Consider the following 20,798-nt stretch of genomic DNA (forward strand, 5'->3'; position numbering starts at 1 on the left):
GTGTGTGTGTGTGTGTGTGTGTGTGTGTGAACAACTTTTCTAGTCTTTCTCTCCAAGAGGCATCTGAACTGGACAAATGCTATTTTGTCATTCTGTAATCTATGACAATAATATTTATAACATTTTTTAAAAACTAACACTACTAAAGCCTTTATAAGACAAATTCCACTAAGTAGTGGCCAACTTTCCTTGGCAACAGTGGAAGACTTGGCAACATATTAAAAATGCCAGCATTCTTCAATCTTCTGGTAAAGGTTTTCTTTGGGGGAAGAAGAGCTGTGAAGGAAAAAAAATCTCTCCCTTATATGGCCAGTTAATTTCAAAGATACTGAAAAAAGACCTCAAAATAGAGTCTTCCTAGGGCCAAATCAACTGATCTCAAAACTATAAAACTACCATTATCTTCGGAAAAGCTTTTTTGTGATTTGGTGACGGGTAGGAGGCACTCTAATCCTCCTTCACATTACTTGCTAAGTGGAAAATTAGAAATTGCTCACATACCAATCCTAACAGGAAGGCAGCATAACAATGAACCAATTTCCAAGCATACTCTACCATCTTTATAAGATCTAAGGTAAAGGCCAAGTTGTAGATTTTCACCAAAACAGTAAGAAAAGGTATACCTGAATAACCAACTGAAAAAAACTCCACAGCCACAACTTTTTTTCAGAGGTTTTCATTTTTATTTGTAGAACTATTCTTCTAATTTGGCTTATTTAGGAAACCTCAGTATATTATAAATAGAAAAAAATAAAGTATTAACACAAAGTGAAGAAAAAGAGAGTAAAACATGCATATACATTACAAACGACAGTCTTTAAACCATGTTGAAAGATTTCCTATGAGGATATAGAAAAACATTTAAAAACAGTAATATTTGAATTAACCAGAATTCTGACAAATAGGATACTGTTTGGGCTATCTGAATTTTCCATTAGGTGAATTAAATGGATTCTAGTTTACCAAAGATTGGCTATATGAGCCTAGATTCTCTCTTTGCTTCATTATTGCTTACTATCTGTTCAGTCTTCTCAAAAGCTTAGAGGTTAACACATCCCTACATTTAATTAACACCTACAGTGAAATGTTAATTATGGTACACACAACTTTGGCACTAGTGATAAAGGGTTTATACAGCACATAGGAAGTTCTCTTTCTTTAAGAGAAACTGAGAGTAAGTTCTAGGGTAAGCCTAACCTAGGTTTAAATCCTGATTCCTTCATTTGAACACTGAAGAGAGTGAGAAGTATGACACTGAGAAAACCGCATTAGTCTCCTCTTCAGAGAAAGTAACTAACAAAGCCAGGTGCGGTGGCTCCCAAAGTGCCTGTATTCCCAGCACTTTGGGAGGCCTAGGCAGGCAGATCACCTGAGGCCAGGAGTTGGATACCAGCCTGGCCAACATGGCGAAATCCTGTCTCTACCAAAAATACAAAAAATTAGCCGGGCATGGTGGCGGGCACCTGTAATTGCAGCTACTAGGGAGGCTGAGGCAGGAGAATCTCTTTGAACCTGGGAGGCAGAGGTTGCAGTGAGCCAAGATTGCACCATTGTACTCTAGTCTAGGTGACAAGAGCAAAATTCCATCTCAAAAAAAAAAAAAAAAAAAAAAAGAGAGAGAGAAAGGAATTAACAATTACCTCAATGGCTGGGCACAGTGACACATGCCTGTAATCCCATCACTTTGGGAGGCCAAGGCAGACAGATCACAAGGTCAGGAGATCAAGACCAGCCTGACCAATATGGTGAAACCCTGTCTCTACTAAAAATACAAAAATTAGCCGGGTGTGATGGTGCATGCCTGTAGTCCCAGCTACTCAGGAGGCTGGGGCAGGAGAATCGCTTGAACCCGAAAGGCGGAAGTGGCAGTGAGCCAAGATCCCGCCATTGCACTCCAGCCTGGGCTACAGAGCGAGACTCCATCTCAAACAACAAAAAACAACAACAAAAAACAATTACTTCAAAAGGATGTGAGATCTAAATCAGAATGCATGTATTATACCTAACACACAGTAAGCATTTAACATATACTATTTTTGTCACTGTATACTCCCAAATTATGAACATCCAATTTATGTACTGTATATAAAACTGCAAGCTATGTATCACTAACCTTTTCCCCAATCACAGCCAAAATGAGAAATTAAGTAACTTTTATGGAGTAACATGGCAGCCAAATTGGTAAAATTATTATTTCTAAGAAAATATTATCAAATTCAGATAACTAATCTGCAAACAGATTTTCCCACTAGACAATTCTTACATGAAGAATGTCATGAACTGAATAGCTCTGTGAACAGCCTTTATTTTGCACATGCATAGAAAAACTGTGAAGTAAAAATCTCTGGGGCCAACAGGTCATTCTTCACCTAGGCTTACAAGAACTTTGTGTTCTGACCCCACTACTTTTCAGCTCCATCTCCAGAGATACACAGTGAGTAAGCGCTTCATTGCCTCAAAGAAATTATTTGTAGCTTCTATTCCCTTAAGGTGCTTTGCTCAGACCTCTTAACTTTGTACAAGCATATCCCTCTACCAGGAACAATTAACCCCTTCCCCTTCATCCCATTCTCTGACCTCTTGGCAAATTCTTATACTTCCTTTATAAATTTAGTCAAATGCCCCTTCTTCCTAAGAAGCAACACCGGAGATCTCACGACTCTGTGGAAACCAGGAAAAGGGGGGAACTAATTTACTTCTCAACTGAAGTAAAATAAGTTCAGATGGGCTGAATACCAGTCAAGCAGTAAGCTTTCAAACAAGTGAGGTCATCAGGAGAGCCCATCAGAAATAAATGAAGCAACACAGCGCTACAGCCACTCCAAAGGCAGAAAGGTACATATACTTGGGTCTACTGTAATGCACAAATATATCCTAGTCCATCCCAATCCTAATCCACCTAAGACTTTCTCCACATCAGCACCAGCTCATCTCAGCACTGCTGAGTAGTCAGTCACACAACAGAGCAGTCTGATCAGCGAACCCAAATGGGCCTCAACGCTGGCCAATAATCTTACTCTATTTCTCTGTTGTTTGGTCTCCCACTCTTCCCTATGTATACTTCAAACCAGCTACAATATCCACAATTATATCATGACCCTTTCCCTAACCCATACTGTGTGCCTGTGTGTATACATATACACACAAAAATGAGTTAAACATAGAGCTTTCAGGTAGAAATTTCCTCAACTAACCTACACCAGTTATCTTCACTGCTTCTACCTATAATTATAGGAGTTTGACCAGTCCTTCATCATCCTAAAAACATTTTCCTTGGCTTCTCTATAACAATATCCTGGTTTTCTTCCAACCTCTCTGGCCACCCCTTTGTAAATTTATTCCACCCTTTTACCCCACCCTCAGCCACACATACACACACCAGTGTGGCCTAAGTCCTGGCACAAGCATTTTTCTTCTATGTTTCCTCCTTAGGCAGGCTCATTCTGGGTGGACAACATCTATACGCACTAACTCCCAAATTTCCATCTCTGATCCTAACCTTTTTTTTTTTTTGAGACAGAGTTTTGCTCTTGTTGCCTAGGCTGGAGTGCAATGGCACGATCTCGGCTCACCACAACCTCTGCATCCTGGGTTCAAGTGATTCTCCTGTCTCAGCCTCCTGAGTAGCTGGGATTACAGGCACCCACCACAACGCCTGGCTAATTTTTTGTATTTTTAGTAGAGATGGGGTGTCACCATGTTGGCCTGGCTGGTCTCGAGCTCCTGACCTCAGGTGATCCACCTGCCTTGGCCTCCCAAATTGCTGGTATTACAGTGATCCTGACCTCTTTATGAAGCTTCAGACTCACCTATCCAACTGCCTACTTGGGCATGTCTGACACCGAATTGTTAAAGTCAGACCTCACTCCTCAGGAGAAAAAATTGAAAGTCAAACTATTAACCAAGAGAATGCACTGTCTTTGCAAACTAGCCTAAGAATCAGACTTTTTATAAATACATGTTCAAGTTTCTTGTGGTTCTAAATGGACACTGAGAACTGAAACTGTCTACACTGAGTTTACAATCTATATTAACTATCACTATACAACTGTCTTCAACAACATGACTTTGCTATTCCAGGAAACTCTTGCTCAGGCAGATAAGAGTTACAAAAAACTTCATTGTTCATTTCAGGAACTTCCCGAAAAACCCACATAAACCAACATCAGACTATTCAATTTTTCAATAAATAGCAGCAAATGATTGTTCACTTTCTAAGACACTGAAAAAGCTTACCTCAAAACTCTTGCCTTGGTATGTCTGTCCAATCTTAAACTATTATATCATGATCCTCACCTAATTCTAATAAAGTTTTGCATTGAAATACTTAAACCAGACTCCAAACCCTCAATAATAAACACCCCAACTTTGATGTTCCTTTCTGGTTTGCCATTCTTATCAACACCCGCATGGCCCCCTACAAATGCTTATAAGCAATATACTCAACAGATAATTTTTGGTGGTACTTTCCGGGAGCCAACATTCCACAGTACTACCAGACAGCTTCCCAAATGTCTATTAAAAGCTCAGTTCAGGCCGGGCGCGGTGGCTCAAGCCTGTAATCCCAGCACTTTGGGAGGCCGAGACGGGTGGATCACGAGGTCAGGAGATCGGGACCATCCTGGCTAACACGGTGAAACCCCATCTCTACTAAAAAATACAAAAAAAACTAGCCAGGCCAGGTGGCGGGCGCCTGAAGTCCCAGCTACTCGGGAGGCTGAGGCAGGAGAATGGTGTGAACCCGGGAGGCGGAGCTTGCAGTGAGCTGAGATCCGGCCACTGCACTCCAGCCTGGGCGACAGAGCGAGACTCCGTCTCAAAAAAAAAAACAAAAAAAAAAAAAAAAAAAAAAAAAGCTCAGTTCTGTGACACTAGTCTCATCACAAGCAATGTGGGGAAAATATTAATACTGTTATAAAAGACTAAGATAAATCATCACCCTTTATTAGGTAGTATCCACTAACACTATTGGCCAGTTTCTTAATGAGTTACAACAGTAAACTGGCCTACTAATTAAACTTCTGAAGATTATAAAATAGAGTTTAGTAATCAGAGGACCATAAAACCAGTAGGAGTTCTAAGGAAGATGAGAAACAGATCACAGAGAGGCTTAATAATCTAAAAAGGAATCCTATGAGAAACAGGATAAGGATAAAACCAATTGATACATGAATAATCCACAATACTGATAAATCAGTAGAAAAAGTACTATGAAATATACAATTTAACAGTGAAAAGAAACTCTAAAGGAGTTTCCATTTACTATAATAATCACTTATCAGTAATCAGAAAGTGAAGACTTCTTACCGAGAGTAAATGCCTAAGTATTCTTTTACTGTAAGTCATTTAAATCACCCATATGGCCACAATCATGCTGATGCAGGTGTAACTAGAAAGCAATGGGTAAGTATTTAAAATGCCTCAAAGATTGAGAGGAACTGAAGGATCCAAATTTTAAAATCCATATGTGAAAAACACAACCACAAGTATTAGAAGAAAACGTGGATGAACTTCTTTATAACCCTGGAGTGGTGAAGACTTTTCTAAATATATTTCAAAATCCAAAACCATAAAAGAAAAAATTACTTTACCATATAAAAGTCGAAAGTTATGCATGAAAAAACATCATAACCTAAAATATACATATTTGCAACCCATATCACAAATAAAGGGCTAATCTCCCAACAGAAAATTCCTGAAAACAGACCAATGACCTAAGAGAAAAATAAAGGACATCAGAGTTCAAAGAAGGGAAAAAACGTAAAATGCCCCTTGAACAGATGAAAAAATGTCCAATGTCCTTGATAATGAGAAAAATACAATAACCTGTTACACCACGTCTCGTCTATCAAATGCAAAATTCAAAAAGTCTGACAGCACATTCAGTTGCTGAGGTTATGGGAAACAGGCCTGTTGCACATTTAGGTGGTAGTACAAAATGGCAATTTGGCAGTATGTAGCAGAATTACAGAAGCAGTTTTTTTAAAGTGAACTTTTAGTATCATTTTAGATTTACAGAAAAATCGTAAACAGAGTTCCCTTAGACCACACACTCAGTTTCTGCTGGTAAGATCTTACATTACTATGGTACTCACTGGCAAGAAGTCACCTCATGTAGCTCACACTTGAAAAGTGGCGAGTTGTATTACACTTCCTTGAGGGCTGTGTATCTAATTCTGCACAGATTTGTCTATTCTTCCCCATTTATTTATTTAGTAAATGATTTATTTCTATCAGCATGAACTCATGGATATTATTTTATACTGTGGGTTATAATTCAATATTACTTTTTTGTTGCTCAAATTATTCCAGTATTGGCTACTGGGAACTCTTTCAGTTGGCTGTGTCCCTTTGACATAACTCATTCACTGTTTTTGTTTGAATAGTTCCTTCCTTTCCAGCATTACAAGATACTCCAGGTTAATCTTACAGTTTTATTGCCTGCCCCAGTCCCAGAATCAGCCATTTCTCCATAGAGGCCTGGTTCCTTTTACTAGAGAATGGTGTTAGAAACCAAGATCTGGGCACCAGGTGTGCTCATTGCTACAGGGATTATTGTTGCTTCTAGGTTCTCTCAGCTGACAGAGGAAGAAAATAGGTGACCTAAAGCTCTACAATGGCTTGTTCAAATAGAAAATGTTACATGTATATTGTTATTCATTTGGCACTATAACAGCAAAAAACAGGAAACAACCCAAATAGCCACAAAGGACTGAGTGACTAAACTATGGTACATCCACTATGCAGCTATTAAAAATAAAGATCTTTATCTAGATATGGAAAGACCTCCAGAATAAAATATAAGTTTGTTTGTAACTACAAAAGGCAAACACTGGAAGGATAAACAGGATACCAAAAAGTATGGGAGGAAAACAAAGTAGCAAGCAAAGGAGGAAATAAGACTTTGTGTACATCTTTCTATATACTTGAGTTTTATCTATCCCCAAAAATAAGTTTAATTTTAAAAAGAACTTAAAATGGTTACAATAGTGGAAGAATCTGAAGGGTTCAAATACTAAGAAAGAAAAATATTAATTTCTGAAGCATGAATACATACTATGAGACAAAGTAGCTCGAACCTAGGGACAATTATGTACAAAAAAAATCTAAGTGTAGTAAAACGAAAGTATTTCAAGTCAAACTCAGTTGAATTTAAAGTGCTGAAATGCAGTACAGCTGCTAAAATTAACGTATGACCAGAACCTGTAAGTAAGTTTACTGAATTACTGTTAAATGGAAAGTGATTTATGATCACCTACATTAGCAGGGAGATAAAGGCTAAAGAAATGCAAAAATAACTTACAGAAACACAATTAATGTTTATATTCTTGATTATAAGATATGCTGATATTTATAGCTAAATAAAAGCATCTATCATTTCTACATTTTGTAAACCTAATTTTTTTTTTTTTTTTTGAGACAGGGTCTCAAGTCTGTCCCCCAGGCTGGAGTGCAGTGCCATCATAACTCACTGCAACCTCAAATTCCTCGGATTAAGCAATCCTTCCACAGGTTTAGCCTCTTGAGTAACCAGGACTGCAGGCGCACATTACTATGCCTGGCTAATTTTTTAAACACTTCTTGTAGAGATGGGGATCTCACTATGTTGCCCAGGCTGGTCTCAAATTCCTGGGCTCAAGCAACCCTTTCACCTTGGCTTCCCAAATTGCAGGAATTATAGCTATCAGCCACCGTGTCCAGCTGTAAATCTACTATTTATATCTCTTATTTCCCCAAATAAAATGGTGAAACCAATTTCTAACATACAGAAACATTTCCTCATCGGAAGACAAAAATCACAGTTTCTAAATTAAACACACATTTCCAAATGTTCCTAAGAGACAGTAAAACAATTCTCCCTAGGTGCTGTGGCTAACATCTTTAATCCCAACACTTTGAAAGGCTGAGGCAGGAGGATCGCTTGAGCCAAGGAGTTTGAAACCAGCCTGGGCAACACAGTGAGACCCCATCTCTACAAAAAATTAGCTGTGCATGGTGGCATGCACCTGTAGTCCCAGCTACTACGGAGGCTGAGGAGGGAGGATCACTTAACCCAGGAGGTGGAGGCTGCAGTGAGCCATGATAGCACTAATAATTCTCATGTCTCTGAGGTAAACCAAAAAATTACCCAAAAAAGGCACAAGTAGCTCTTTTTAGCATTTTTTTTTTTTTTTTTTGAGACGGAGTCTCGCCCTGTCGCCTAGGCTGGAGTGCAGTGGTGCAATCTCAGCTCACTGCAACCTCCGCCTCTCGGGTTCAAACAATTCTCTGCCTCAGCCTCCCAAGCAGCTGGGATTACAGATGCCCAGGCGCCCACCACCACGTCCGGCTAATTTTTGTATTTTTAGTAGAGACGGGGTTTCGTCATCTTGGCCAGGTTGGTCTTGAATTCCTGACCTCGTGATCTACCCGCCTCAGCCTCCTAAAGTGCTGGGATTATAGGCATGAGCCACTGTGCCCAGCCATTTTTTAGTATTTTCAATACTGGAAAGCAACCCTTTGACAGTGCTTCTGAAGCACCAACATCACAAAAGATTGTCCATTTAACTTGCAAAAGTTCATTTGCAATTGTACACAACTTTTCCAATGGCTTCGCTGTAGGAAAAGAAATGATATTATGCCTAAAAAGTGTTCAACAGCCTCCTTACTGGAATATCTCCCTCTTTGACCTCATTTCCTGCCACTACCTCTATGAGCAACCTTTATCTCTTTATTTCTATCATATGGAAATACTCATTAGGCTGGTAGAGAACAACATTTTTAAAGAAACACAAATTTTTTTCATATTCCTTTTTTACATATTCTTTCATCCTACCTAGGAAGTGGTTCTCTTCTCTCATCTATTTGTAAAGCTAACTACCTTCAGCATCACTTCATCTGAGACACCTACTTAATACCCTCAGCTAAATGTTACTCTCTCCTCTTCATGATAATCCTAAATTCATCTTTAACCATAAGTTCACCTTTGGTAATAACACAAATAAACTAATACACTCTATCATAAGCCACCTAACCTTTTATCAAGATGCTCTCTAAGCCTCTTGAGGACATTCCAAGACAGTATACAGTCCTATGGTCTCCTTGGAAATCCATACAGATAACACTTCAAGGGCGATACCTTGTTGGTTTTCACTGGATATTAGTTTAAACTTTTTAAAGAGATGAGTGACAGAACTAACCCTTATAAGTTTTAAGTTTAACCCTGTAAGTTTTGAGTTTATATTGTTTCATCCCATGTACAAAACCATTTTTTCCTACAAAAAAAAGAGATACTCTTTACAGGGTACAACTCAGACAACGGGTAACAGGAAGTCTATTTCAATTCCTGATGCAACTCTTATAGATAAGCTGACATATCTCCAGTTCAAATTTTATAGCAGGGAGACCAGTTTTGAAGAAAACAATAGAGACTTTCAGGGAGCTGAAAGTACCACCTGCAATTTTCCTCCCATAAACTTTACTACCGCCTGCAGGTCTACATTTTTTTTGCCTGCCATTTACTAAAGTAGAATTAAAAATATATATATATATAAGAATATCAAAATCATTAGAAGAAAAAATTAAGTGTTTTGCCATGCCAGATATTAAAATATATTACAAAGCATTGACAATTAAAATAAGCTGGAATGAATACAAAAAGAGATGGATCATCAAGTCATCTAGTTTTTTTTTTATTTATATATAATAAATTTGATAGAAACCAAATATCAGAAAAAATCTTAAAAAGATGCCAGGATTCAGGGAGCAGTCAAAGTCTCCTCCTTAGCAATTTGTGGGGATAATGGGGGTGAGAGGAGGACCAACATCCCAGAAATCAAAGAAATTCAAATATATTTTTCTAAAACCAATGATCAAAAGTAAACATTTTAGATAATCATATCACTAAAAACAGATGTGGCACATTACTCGTGGTACTGATACAACAGAGAATATCAGAAAAAGGTTCACAGACTTTGATTTGGGAATTCCACTTCTAGATATCTATCTACCCTAAGGAAATGCAAAATGGTGGGGGTGGGTGGGAAAGGGCTATCACATGTTCAAGTTTGTCACAGCACCAATTTAAAATAGTGAAAACAGAAATACAAAAGATATTCAGCCTACTATCAACACCTCTATGCACGCAAATTAGAAAATCTAGAGGAAAAGGATAAATTCCTGGAAACACACAACCTCCCAAGATTAAACCAGGAAGGAAGTGAAAACCTGAACAGACAAATAACAAGTTCCAAAACTGAATCAGTAATTAAAAAAAAAAAATCCTACCAACCAAAAAAAGTCTGGGACCAGATGGATTCACAGCCGAATTCTACCAGACGTACAAAGAAAAATTGGTACCAATCCTACTGAAACTATTCCAAAAAATCAAGGAGGGCTTCCTCCCTAACTCATTCTAGGGAGCCAGCATCAGCCTGATACCAAAATCTGGCAGAGATACAATGAAAAAAGAAAACATCAGAACAATATCCCTGATGAACACAGGAACAAAAACCCTCAAAATACTAGCAAATGGAATCCAGCAGCACATCAAAATGTTAATTCACCACAATTAAGTAAGCTTTGTTCCTGAGGTGCAAGGTTGCTTCAACTTGTGAAAACAATAAATGTGATTCACCACATAAACAGAATTAAAAACAAAAAACATATCATCTTCTCAAGAGACACAGAAAAAGCTTTCGATAGAACCCAGCATCTCTTCATGAATGGGCAAAAGTTGGAACAATTCCCTTGAGAACTGGAACAAGAAAAAAAGATGCCCACTCTCACCACTCCTATTCAACATAGTACTTGAAAGTCCTAGCCAGAGCAATCAAGCAAGAAAAAAAAAAAATCAAAGGCATCTCAACAGAGAAAGAAGAAATCAAACTCTCTCTCTGCAGATGCAATTATGTATCTAGAAAACCCTTAAAGACTCTAAGACTCTACCAAAAGGCTCCTACAACTGGAAACGACTTCAGTAAAGGTTCAGGATACAAAATCAATGAATAAAAATCAGTAGCATTTCTATACAACAACATTCTAGCTGAGAGCCAAATTAAAAACATAATATTATTTACAAAAGCCCCCCAAAAAATGAAGTGCCTAGTATTACATCTAACCAAAGAGGTGAAAGATCTCTAGAATAACTACAAAACGCTGCTGAAAGAAATCAGTGATGACACAAACGTAAAAACATTCCATGCTCATTAATTAGAAGAATCAATATCATTAAAATATCCATACTGCCAAAAGCAACATACAGATTCAATGCTATTCCTATCAAACTATCAACGTAATTCTTCACAAAATTAGGAAAAAAAAAAAAAAAGGCTAGGCATGGTGACTCACACCTATAATCCCAGCACTTTGGGAGGCCGAGGCGGGCAGATCACGAGGTCAGCAGATCAAGATCATCCTGGCTAACAAGGTGAAACCTCGTCTGTACTAACAATACAAAACATTAGCCGGGCGTGGTGGCGGACCCCTATAGTCCCAGCTACTCAGGAGGCTGAGTCAGGAGAATGGTGTGAACCCAGGAGACAGAGCTTGCAGTGAGCTGAGACTGCGCCACTGCATGCCAGCCTGGGGGACAGACCGAGACTCCATCTCAAAACAAACAAACAAACAAAAAAAACTCTTCTAAGATTCATACAGAACCAACAAGAGTCCAAATAGCCAAAGCAACCCTAAGCAGAAAGAACAAAGCCAGAGGAATCATACTACCCAACTTAAAACTAAACTGTAGGGCTAAAGTAACCAAAACAGCATGGTACTAATACAAAAACAGACACACAGACCAACGGAACAGAATGGAGAATCCAGAAATAAAGTTGCATAACCACAACCATCTGATCTTCAACAAAGTTGCCAAAAATAAACAATGGGAAAAAGACTCTCCATTCAATAAATGGTGCTGGGATAACTGGATAGGCATACGCAGAAGAATGAAAGTGGGCCCCTACCTTTCGTCATATACAAAAATTAACTCAAGATGAATTAAAGACTTTAAACTATAAAATCCTAGAAGAAAACCTAGGAAACACTCTTCCAGACATCAGCATTGGCAAAGAATTTATGGCTAAGTCCCCAAAAACAACTGCAATGAAAACAAAAATTGACACGTGGGACCTAATGAAACTAAAGACCTTCTGCATGGCAGAAGAAATTATCAAGAGTATACAGACAGCCTTCAGAATGGGAGAAAAGATTTGCAAACCATGCATCCAACAAAGGACTAATATTCAGAATCCATATGGAACTTAAATCCACAAGAAAAAAAACAACCCCATTAAGAAGTAGACAAAGGACATGAAAAGACACTTCTCAAAAGAAGACATACAAGCAGCCAACAAACACATGAAAAAATGTTCAGCATTACTAATCATGAGATAAATGCAATGAAAACCACAACAAAATACCATCTCACACCAGTCAGAATGGCTATTATTAAAAGGCAAAAAACAACAGATACTGGCAAGGCTGCAGAGAAAAGGGAAAGCTTACACACTGTTGGTGGGGATATAAGTTAAGTCAGCCACTGTGGAAAGCAGCTGGAGATTTATCAAAGAGCTAAAAACTGAACTACCATTCAATTCAATAATCACATTACTGGGTATATACCCAAAAGAAAACAAATAATTTTATCAAAAAGACTCATGTATTCATAGGTTTATGGCAGCACTATTCACAATAGCAAAGACATGGAATCAACCTAGGTGCCCACCGATGGTGAATTGGATAAAGAAAACATGGCACATATACACCATGGAGTACTATATAGTTATAAAAAAAGAATGAGATCTTGTTCTTTGCAGCAACATGGATGCAGTTGGAGACCATTATTCTCAGTGAATTACTGCAAGAACAGAAAACCCAATACTGCATGTTCTCACTTATATTTGGGAGCTAAACATTGAGCACACATGGACCTAAGACAGGAACAGCTGAGCATGGTGGCTAATGCCTGTAATGCTAACGCTTTGGGAGGCTGAGGCAAGAGGACTGCTTGAGCCCAGGAGTTCAAGACCAACCTGGGCAACATAGACCCCGTATCTATAAAAAATCAAACTGTTATCCAGGTGTGATGGTACGTGCCCGTGATCCCAGCTACATGGGAGGCTGAGGTGGGAAGATCACTTGAGCCCAGAAGGTCGAAGCCGCAGTGAGCCATGATCATGCCGCTGCCTTCCAACCTGGGTGAGAGCAAGACCCTTTCGCAAGGAATTAAAAAAAAAAAAAAAAAAAAAAGCTAGGCATGGTGGCTCACACCTATAATGCCAGAACTTTGGGAGGCCGAGGCGGGCGGATCATAAGGTCAGGAATTCAAGACCAGCCTGGCCAACATGGCAAAACCCCGTCTCTACTAAAAATACAAAACTTAGCTGGGCATGGTGGTGGGTACCTATAGTCCCAGCTACTCAGGAGGCTGAGGCAGGAGAGATGCTTGAACCCGGGAGGTGGAGGTTGCAGTGGGCCAAGATAATGCCACTGCACTCCAGCCTAGGCGACAGAGTGAGACTCCATCTCAAAGAACAAAAAAAGATGGTAACAATAGACACTGGGGATGACTAGAAGGGGTTGGCAAATGTGGACATGGGCTGAAAAACTACCTATCACATACTGTGCTCACTACCAGAGTGACAGGATCATCCATACCTCAAACCTCAGCATCACGCAATATACCCATGTAACGAACCTGCACTTGTATGCCCTGAATCACAAATAAAAGTTGAAATTATTTTTAAAACAAAATAATGAAAACTGAAAAGTAATAATTATCAAACAATATGAAATGGTTAAGCCTCTTTTGTAAACACTAACAGCCATAATTATTTGGTACCTTAAAAAAAAACATAAAAAGGATCTTAAATAAAAACACAAAACATACTGGAGAAAAGCCAAGATAATATGTGAAGATAATAACCACTGTGCTAGAGAATGTACATTGTACATTTTTTATATGATTATACATTCTTGCATTTTAAAAATAATTTTCTAAAACTAATAACTGAGACCATACAGATAGGAAACAGTATCACCGATAAGAAACAAGAGTCAGACAAAAACATCCACTAAAGGAAAAAACATAAAATAATTGAAACAAAAGACAATTGTACATAAAATTAAGAAAACTGCCAACCCCTGGTAAAACTAAAAGGTTCAAAGTAGAACAAAAAAAGGGAGAAAAATCAGATGGAACGATGGGAAGGTTTTTTGGTTTTTGCTTTGTTTTGAGATGGGGTCTCTAACTCTGTCGCCCTGGCTGGGGAGCAGTGGCACAACCACAGCTCATTGCAGCCTTTACCTTCCAGAGGAGTAGCCAGGACTACAGTCATGTGCCACCACACCTGGCCAATTTTTTAAAATAACTTTTAAAGAGATGGCATTTTGCCATGTTGCCCAGGCTAGTCTTAAACTCCTGGGCTCAGCTGATCTGCCCACCTCAGCCTCCCAAAGTGCTGGATTACAGACACAAGCCACTGCACCCAGGCAGAAAGTTTTAATCACTTTGCCTTTACTTCAAAAATTTTTCCACATTCTTTGTTAAAAACTGACATACCGGCCACGCACAGTGCCACATGCCTGCAATCTCGGCACTTTGGGAGGCCAAGGTGGGAGGATCACTTGAGCCCAGAAGTTTGAGACCAGCCTGCACAATATAGTGAAACCACATCTCTATTCTCCACAAAAATCTTTTAAAAATTAGCCAAGCATGGCGGCAGCACCTGTAGTCCCAGCTACTCAGGAGGCTGAAGTGGGAGGATCTTGAGTTCATGAGGCAGAGGCTGCAGTGAGCTGAGATCGTGCCACTGCACTCCAGCCTGGGAGACAGAAAGAGGCCCTGTCTCAAAATGAAAAACAAAACAACAACAAAAAAGCTGACATATTACATGGACATACTGCATAACAGTAAATTTTTTAATAGAAAAAAACAATTTAAATAAAAACTGACATAAGCGAAGAAAACCTGTACAGAAAATATCTCAAATCATATATTACCTTGAAACAGTAATCTTAAGAGACTTTATCACCTAGGACCCCCTCTTCCTCTGCCATGGCCATGTGCTCTTCCTCTACCTCTGCTTCTGCATTGGCCTCTTCCTGTAACAAACACCTTCCCCTTTCTTAGGTTTTACCTTAGGTTCAACATCCACAAGTAGTGTATCCAGAGGTAAACTGTCTGGTAGAGTAAAATATTTAACGTTACTTCCTCAAATTCGTGTTTCCAACTGTACAGGTTTTCTGTCTTCGGGGTCATTTTCACAGCTTCAAGATGTGTATTCACGGTGACATCCACACCTGTAACTGTCCCATGGACCTGTGTTCCACTTTTCAATTAAATGGTTACAGGTTCATGAATCATTTCATCAAAAATCTCATGAGCTTCGTCCTAGCAGTGCCATCATTCTTTGGGTCCAATAGCACACAGAATCCAGCAACCAAGGACCAACCAACCCACTAGAAGTATGAATCTACTTTAAATTTAATGTATGAGTGATTCCTTCCCTTAACACTGTGCTAAACTCTAGAACCGTGTTTCTAAAACTCCAGGACCCATCAAGAATTGTCTGAAACATTAAAAACCCAAACCCAGAGATTCTCATTCAGAAACAGAGTTTGAGATTACATACACACAAGCATGCCTTTAGATTTTTTCTTCTTTTAGTCAACAAGAATGATTCTGAAGTTCAGGTTAAAGCCATTACTCTGGAATAACATATAATAGTAAACAATAATACAATACTAAGCATCCAGGCAGATTTTATGACAAAGAATAAAATGCAAAGTCAGTTTCTTCTTTTGATGGGTAAGCTTTATAACCAGTTATTCTATTTGGATTTCAGAAAAATGTGAGGCGGGGCATGGTGGCTCACACCTGTAATCCCAGTGCTTTGGGAGGCTGAGGCTCGAGAATCACTTGTATAAAGTAGTTCAAGACTAGCCTGGGCAACATAGTGAGACCCTATCTCTACAAAAAAAAAAAAAAAAGTAAAAAATTAGCCGGGCATGGTGGTGTGCGCCTGTGGTCCCAGCTGCTCAGGAATCTGAGATGGGAGGATTGCTTGAGTCCAGTAGGTTGAGGCTGCAATGAACCAGGACTGCACCGCTGTGCTCCAGCCTGGGCAACAGAGTAAGACCTTTTCTCTAAAAAAAAAATATAATAAAAGAGAAAAAGAAAAACAATCAGCCAGGTGTGGTAGCTCACGCCTGTAATCCTAGCAGTTTGGGAGGCCAAGATGGGAGGATTACTTGAGCTCAGGAGTTGCAGCCTGGGCAACATAGTGACATCTCATCTGTACATAAAAAAACAAGAAAAACTCTAGAGTCACATACGAGAGTCACTAACAAGGAAAGCAAATACTGTCTAGACTATTAAGATGTCAAGTAAATGATAAAGCACAGGCCTAAAGAAGTGAAACAGAACAGGGAAAATGGTTCAAAGAAATATTTGGTTGGCCCTAAGGAAAGCTTATAGATATGCTTACAAAAGATGACCTATTTATTCCTAATGGTCATTAGATTAGAAACAAGAATGCACATCTTAGTCTACTGGTATGTCTATATGTGACACCTCCACCCCCAAACATACAAGAAGGATGCAACACACACCCATTAATAATGCAAACCCACTACTACAGTTACGCTCAAATCTGGTGGGAGTAGAGGCATGTAAGAAAATTTGGGAAATATGCAAAGTTCAAAAAGCCAGAGATGATTCTGATTCAACTGTCCTTGTGAATCACTGATTTAGACATTCCTTCAACATGAAGCAGTAGATTAAACAATTTTATTACCACTACCAATAGTTCCTATACAGAGTCATAGCAAAAATAATCAATGTTTTACATGCTGTGTTGGGCTGTTCTTACACTGCTATAAAGGAATCCCTGAGACTGGGTAATTTATAAAGAAAAGAGGTTTAATTGCCTCATGGTTCTGCAGGCTGTACAAGCATAATGCCAACATCTGCTTGGCATCTGGGGAGGCCTCGGGAAGCTTTTACTCATGGTGCAAAACCAAGTGGGAGCAGGCATGTCACATGGTGAGAGCAGGAACAAGAGAGGGCAAAGAAGAAGCTACAAACTTTAAAACAACCAGATGTCACATGAACTCACTCATCACCAAGAGGATGGTGCTAAGCCATTCATGAGGGATCTGCCCCATGAACCAAACACCTCCCACCACCAGGCCCCACTTTTTTTTTTTTTTTTTTGAGACAGAGTCTCAAACAACAGAGTCTCGCTCTGTTGCCCAGGATGCAATGCAGAGGCACAATCATGAGTCACTGCAACCTTCACCTCCAAAGTTCAAGTGATCCTCTTGCCTCAGTCTCCCTAGTAGCTGGGACTACAGGTGCATGCCACCACACCCGACTAATTTTTGTGTTTTTAGTAGAGACAGCGTTTCACCATGTTGGTCAAGCTGGTCTCGAACTTCTGACCTCAGGTGATCCACCCATCTTGGCCTCCAAAAATGCTGGGATTACCAACATGAGCCACTGAGCCTGCCTAAGTCCCACTTCTAACAATGGGGATTACTTTTCAACATGACATTTGGAGGGGACATCCAAACTATATCACATGCATTATTTCATTTAATTCCCACAACCCTATCAAGTAGGTTCTGTTACTTCCTCATCTTTAAGAAGAAACTGACCTTCAAGAGCTTTTTTTTTTGTTTTGAGGGTTTTCTTGTTTTGTTTTGTTTTGAGACAGGTTCTTACTCTGTCACCCAGTCTGCAGTGCAGTGGCATGATCGCAGCTCACTGCAACTTCGACCTATCAGACTCAAGAGAGCCTTCTGCCTCAGCCTCCTGGGTAGCTGGAACTACAGGCATGTGCCATCATGCTCAACTAATTTTTAAAATATTTTTGTAGGCATGGGGTCTCCCTATGTTGCCCAGGCTGGCCTCAAACTCCTAGGCTCAAGTGATCCTCCCCAGTCTGCCTCCCTAAATGCTGGGATTACAGGCATGAGCCACCTTGCCCAGCCAGGAGTTAAAGTAATGAGCTTATAGTAATATGGTTATTATCAGTTATTACTAAAGTAGTCTTTATGAAAAGAAAATTGAAAACATATAACCAATTCTAAACTTTATACAATAGAAACCTAAGTTGCACATCTTTTCCAAAAAATTGTACCCGAAATAAATGTTTCAACCATTTTATAGCTTAGAAGAAAAGGGATCAGTACAAAATGGAAATGTAAATGATATCTGGAGAAGGGAGGGATCAACAAAAAAAAATCCATGCTCACCAACTTATGGGCAAAAATTGTTGCAAAACAGAATACCCCATGGTTACCGAAATGAAAAATGTTGGTTAATAAACCATGATCTCAAAAGCTTAATATAAAAAGTGTTTTAAGAAGACTATGTAAAGTTGAGGAATTTAAAAAGGCACTGACTCCCACAAATTATGAAAATTCATTTGAAATGTCACACTTCAAACAACATGTTACCAAGCCATAATCCCGAACGAACGTTTAAAATAAATCTATTACTTATAACACACCTACTATAGAAGAAGTTTTTTTGTTTTTTTGTTTTGAGATGAAGTCTCACTCTGTCACCAGGCTGGAGTGCAGTGGCAAGATCTTGGCTCACTGCAATTTCAGCCTCCCAGGTTCAAGCAATTCTCCTGCCTCAGCCTCCTGAGTAGCTGGGATTACAGGTATGCGCCACCACACTCAGCTAATTTTTGTAGTTTTAGTAGAGATGGGGTTTCGCCATGTTGCCCAGGCTGGTCTTGAACTCCTGACCTCAAGTGATCTGACCACCCTGACCTCCCAAAGTGCTGGGATTACAGGTGTGAGCCACCGCGGCCGGCCAGTTTTTTTTGGTTAAATCAAATTTTACTCTTGCTATGTTGACTAATGTTTTCAGACCTTCAGAAATGAGTATTTTCTTTACATATTAACATTATAATTTTATATTTCCATTTTGTCTAAAAGACAACAATCTTTGAAGGCCACACCCCTTTTCTCTCCATTTTCACTAACTAGTACAGCTCACACGCAATTAAAAAGTCTCAATAATGCCAAGTTTCTGTCCCTAGAAGTTGGCCTACAAACTGCTCTAGATTGCTCTCACACAAATACCACCAAACTGTATAGTTCCAGTATTCGAAACCTAAAAGCTTTTTATTATCTACTGTATCAAAATGTATTCTTGATTGCTTCTAAGCCTACTCTGACCTTAATTTACCACCTTGGTGTTGTTTCTCCTAATTCCATCACTTTATTCAATTTAACAATATGATAATATGGGAAGAAATACAGAAATGAAAAAAACACGGCCTCTTCTGGGGCACAAAGCCAGCCAAAAGAGGGAGAGACCTGAAAATAATAAATTACAATATAACATATTAAGTACTACAGTATATACAAATACTATATAGCAGAACCACCATAGCTCTGTCAGAATGGAACAAAGATCACGTTGGAGGAAGCAATGTTTGGGCTCAAAAATGAGAATTTCTCTACAAGTGTCATAGCATTGTAATATTAACATACCAGTTTCTTCATCTTTGTATCCTAGCACCTACCATAGTGTCTAGTACAGAGTAGGCAGGTACTTCAGACATGGATGGCTGAATGGATTGCAGCACGGAAAAAAGGATGAAATGATAAGATACATATATAAACATAAAGAAAGAATATGGTTAGTTAAAATGGGACAAAACTGGAGCCAGTAAATCAGATAAGACATTCCAAAACCCTTACGTAAGACAGTGACACAGGAAAAAATAAATTTAAAAGATATTTAGGAATTAAAATTAACAGGACTTGGTGTGACTAACTGGACTAAGGGGAAATGAGCATAACAGAAAAGCATAAGAAAGAAGCTGCCAAAGTTTCTGGCTTATGTGACTAGGCTGACAGTGGTACCATTCACTGAGAGTGGGAACAGAAGTAGGGGATTTGAGTTCAGCTTAGGTAAGTGAGCACACTAAGGCAATATCGAGTAGGAAGCTAGAATGCAACTCAGAAAAAAAGGTCTAGATTAGAAATAAAGAGTTGGAGATTATTGCATATGGGTGATAAGAACAAAGCCCTAAATATAGATGAGATTGCCAGAAACACAAAAACCTGGAAAGAAGGCCGTGGACGGAACACTCAGATAACCAACACTGCTGTTATGTTACAATATTGCCGCATTAAATTATATTGTTACAACACAGATAATGGCTAATACAATACTGAAGACATAATAAATGCTTTAAAAATACTTACCAACTACACACCTGAATTGCAAAATTAAATTAACTCAAATTGAGCCATAAAGGACTACTTCTTAAAACTAATTTAAGGCCGGGCGCAGTGGCTCACACCTTTAATCCCAGCACTTTGGGAAACCTAGGCGGATGGATCACGAGGTCAGGAGTTCAAGACCAGCCTGGCCAAGACAGTGAAACACCATCTCTACTAAAAACTACAAAAATTAGCAGGGCATAGTGGCAGACACCTGTAATTCCAGTTACTCGAGAGGCTGAGACAGACAGAATCTCTTGAACCCAGGAGGCGGAGGTTGCAGTGAGCCAAGATCGCACCATTGTACTCCAGCCTGGGTGACAAGTGAGACTCTGTCTCCAAAAAAAAAAAAAAAAAAAAAAACTAATTTAATAGGTCAGACTCAAAGGGCTGAAGCTTGACTAAGGAATCCAATTTTACTTCAGAATCAGTGAAAAATCTGGGCACAGTGGCTCACACTTGTAATTCCAGCACCTTGGGAGGCTGAGGCAGGCGGATTGCTTGAGCCCAGGAGTTCAAGAACAGCTTGGGCAACATGGTAAAACCCTATCTCTACTAAAAATACC

The 20,798-nt window shown here is 39.2% G+C and overlaps 1 protein-coding gene and 1 pseudogene across 3 annotated transcripts in view; both read right to left on the reverse strand.

The window, feature by feature from the left end:
- Positions 1 to 20,798, reverse strand: part of CDK17 (cyclin dependent kinase 17) — a 115,664-nt gene that overhangs the window by 87,559 nt on the left and 7,307 nt on the right. The window lies entirely within an intron of this gene.
- Positions 14,123 to 19,565, reverse strand: LOC102144781 (small nuclear ribonucleoprotein Sm D1 pseudogene; annotated as a pseudogene).

The sequence above is a fragment of the Macaca fascicularis genome, chromosome 11, assembly GCF_037993035.2.
Source record: "Macaca fascicularis isolate 582-1 chromosome 11, T2T-MFA8v1.1".
Taxonomy (NCBI): domain Eukaryota; kingdom Metazoa; phylum Chordata; class Mammalia; order Primates; family Cercopithecidae; genus Macaca; species Macaca fascicularis.